Source organism: Ovis canadensis, chromosome 10 (genome assembly GCF_042477335.2).
Source record: "Ovis canadensis isolate MfBH-ARS-UI-01 breed Bighorn chromosome 10, ARS-UI_OviCan_v2, whole genome shotgun sequence".
Lineage (NCBI taxonomy): Eukaryota > Metazoa > Chordata > Mammalia > Artiodactyla > Bovidae > Ovis > Ovis canadensis.
Window position 1 is genome coordinate 85,609,736 of NC_091254.1, and position 3,168 is coordinate 85,612,903.

Sequence of the window (3,168 nt, forward strand, 5' to 3'; positions counted from 1 at the left end):
AGTCACAAAGAGTCAGACACAACTAAGTGACTTATGCTTTTTCACACTTTCTAGCAAGGAAAGCAGCTGCCATTTGGGAAGAAATGAGATCTTCTGCCTCCAATAGTGGTTCTCACTTGGCTGCAGGGTGGAATCACCTGTGAGGTTTTAAAAAGTGTTGATTTCTGCATCCCCTCCCCTGAGATTCTGATTTAACTGAGATGAGGCTTCAGCACTGGGATTTACAGAGCTCCCCTGGTGATTCAAATGTGTAGCCAAGTTTACAAACCACCGGCCTTTGCCATACTGAGGATATAAAGAACTCTGGACGAGGAAGCAGAGTAAACAGAGTGATTCTGCAGGAGCAGGCGTGTATGTTTCTGTGTACGGGGTATAGTTGAGGTGGGGGCCTGTGACCCCTTTTGCCCACTTTGAGGCCTTCCTGGCTCCTCATTGCACAGCCTTTCCACACTTCTCATCTGGATGCCTGGATTCTGTGCCCTGGTGGTGATTTTCAGTATGATACAGTTGTCTCAGGAGATTTCATAGAAGTCCCACCTTAGTTCATCACACACCTATGAGCAGGATTCCCAAGGTGTGGCTTGCTAGGAGGGAAATCCTGGGAACTATACAGGACGAGCAGCTCAGCAGTAACTTCAGGAGTTGCTCCTGCACAGGGAAGTTCAGGGAGCTACATGCCAATGGCCAAGCATGTGTGTGGCACACGGCTGTGACTGGAACCTTCCTGTGCCTGGGATCTGAGGGGTGTGTGTATGTGCTCAGTTGTGATGACTCTTTGGGACCCCATGGACAGAGGATGGGATTTCCCAGGCAGGAATATTGGGGTGGGTTGCCATTTCCTCCTCCAGGGGATCTTCCCAACCCAGGGATCGAACCTATTACTCTTGAATCTGCTGCACTGGCAGGTGGATTCCTTATCACTAGCATCCCCTGGGGGCTTGAGGGAACTGATCCTAAAGTCAGAGACAGGGAATTCCCAGGTTCAATGATAAAGAATCTGCCTGCCAATGCAGGAGACACAGGAGATGCAAGTTCTATCCCTGGGTCAGGAAGAAGCCCTGGGGGAGGAAATGACAACCCTCTCCAGTATTCTCTTCTTGCCTGGAAAATCTCATGAACAGAGGAGCCTGGTGGGCTACAGTCACAGGGTCACAAAGAGTTGGACATGATTGAACACAGGCAGTGACAAGTGCCTATGATATCGAACATCAAGAAGTGCAGAAGTGTAATATAATAAGTGTCCCAATAAACAGCAGCTGCCCCTTATTCTGCTCTGTGTGACAAGGATGTGCTTTTGCTTAACTATCATATCACATTTAATTTATTTTTTGGTATGTGAAAATTTATTACTATCATTCTTTCATCATCAAAATTTATGATCTTGGTCTTTCCTTCTTGCCTTTGTATAAGGCAAAAAAAGAGACACTGGCTACTTTGACAACCTTAAAGTGGACTCCAGGAATGTCACCAACAGCATGACCTTTCCAACCAAATCCAGCAACAGAACTTCATCATTTTTCTCAATAAAATTCAAGCAACCGTCTCTGGGTACAAAAGGCTGTGATTTTTTGCCATTCTTGGTGAACTGAACCCTGCCACATTTCCTGATGGCAGAATTTGGCTGTTCGGCTTCAACCCCTATCTTTTTCAGCACAATTCTCTTGGCATGAGAAGTGCGTCTAAAAGGGCCTTCAGGGCTGCACCCAAATGGGCTTTCTTACACTGTTCCCATGCCACTTCTGGGCTCGTCGGTGGCTACAGAGCTTCCTGGCGAAGACCACGACGCTTGCTCATCCTACCAGCACCATGGGCCTGAAAGAAAGACCATCATGTTTAATTTTAACACAAGCTCAGAGGTATTAGGATGTTAGGACCCCCACCATTTTACAGAGCTTAAGCACCTTGCTAGAGGTCATAAGACTCTTAACTGACAGATGCAGCCTCTGAGCCCTGGTGGAACCGCACACTCTGTCCCTGCTCCACCCAGTCTCCCTGCCCAAACACCTGCTCAGCCTGACTCCCTGGGTGGGTCCGTGTGGTCCCTCCAGGGGCCTGCAGCCCCTTTGCTCCTATTGCCCCTGACTCAGGTCCTTCCTTTTGCAGTGCAGCCCCTGAGAGCCCCATGGTCGGCAGGAGGACACCCTTGCCCCATTCTAGCAGCTTCTCCCTGCAGCCAACTCCCGGGGGTGGGGTCAGGCCAGGTTGTGAGGAGAATCATGAGAGAAGCAGGAAGGGTGTGAGCTTGTGGTCAGCACCTTCCTCTGATCTGGGACCGCCCTCTCTTCTCCTGACACTTCCCGCCACTCAGGGCAGCTCCTCTCAATGCCCCGCCCACCTCTATTACAAGTGCTCCTGTGGCTCTGGGTGGATCAGAGTCACCAGGGGAAGGGCAGAATGCAGAGTCCTAGGCTCCAGCTGCCGGGAGCCAGCGTGAGGAACTCCGCCCATGGCAAAGGTCATGAGGAAGGAGGCTTTGGCAGGATTGAGCCTCGGGAGAACCCCTGTTCCCAAGCATCTACCCCCTAAACCAGAGTCTGTTTTATGCTCTCACCTACACCTCTGACTTTACAGGGGGCTCTCCCCCATCACCATTTCTCTCAGAGAAGGAGTTAACTTGCAGCTCCAGTTAATAAAAATTCCTGGGCATGACAAGAGTGTTTCAACTTACAAACTCCTTTGAAGTTTCTCTAGCCTGCCTGATCAGGTTCGTCCAGCCACATGTGATTGTTTACAGCCTCCCAACTGTGAGAGACATGAGATGCTTAAAACTTTCTAAACACAGACTCTTTTGAGAAGTTAGAAAATTATTAGTATAGTATAGGGGGTTGATTAGGAATTATATTGGTGAAGGGTTTTTCATTTGTTGTGCCAATAATTACTGCTAATTCCTTGCCCTGGGTGTGACAAGGGTGTCTCAGGTCAAACCTCTCTGCTGACAGACTAGCTTGTGTGACAACCTCTCAACCATAAACAGCACAGAGAGTCTGGAGTATTTTGAAAGTCTTAATTAGCATAGGGCCTTTCTCATTGTTGAGTTAATGATTGCCACCAGGCCTCCATATCCTTAGGCCCCTGGGAATATATTAATTAATGTATTTGGAATATAGAAAAGGAAATATAGTCATTTTTGATGTTAGCAATACTAGACTTTTTGAGTTAATGAATTTT

The 3,168-nt window shown here is 48.2% G+C and overlaps 1 pseudogene; it reads right to left on the reverse strand.

Annotated features, from left to right (window-relative positions):
- Positions 1-1,373: 1,373 nt before the first annotated feature.
- On the reverse strand, positions 1,374-2,124 carry LOC138931602 (small ribosomal subunit protein uS12-like; annotated as a pseudogene).
- Positions 2,125-3,168: the final 1,044 nt, after the last annotated feature.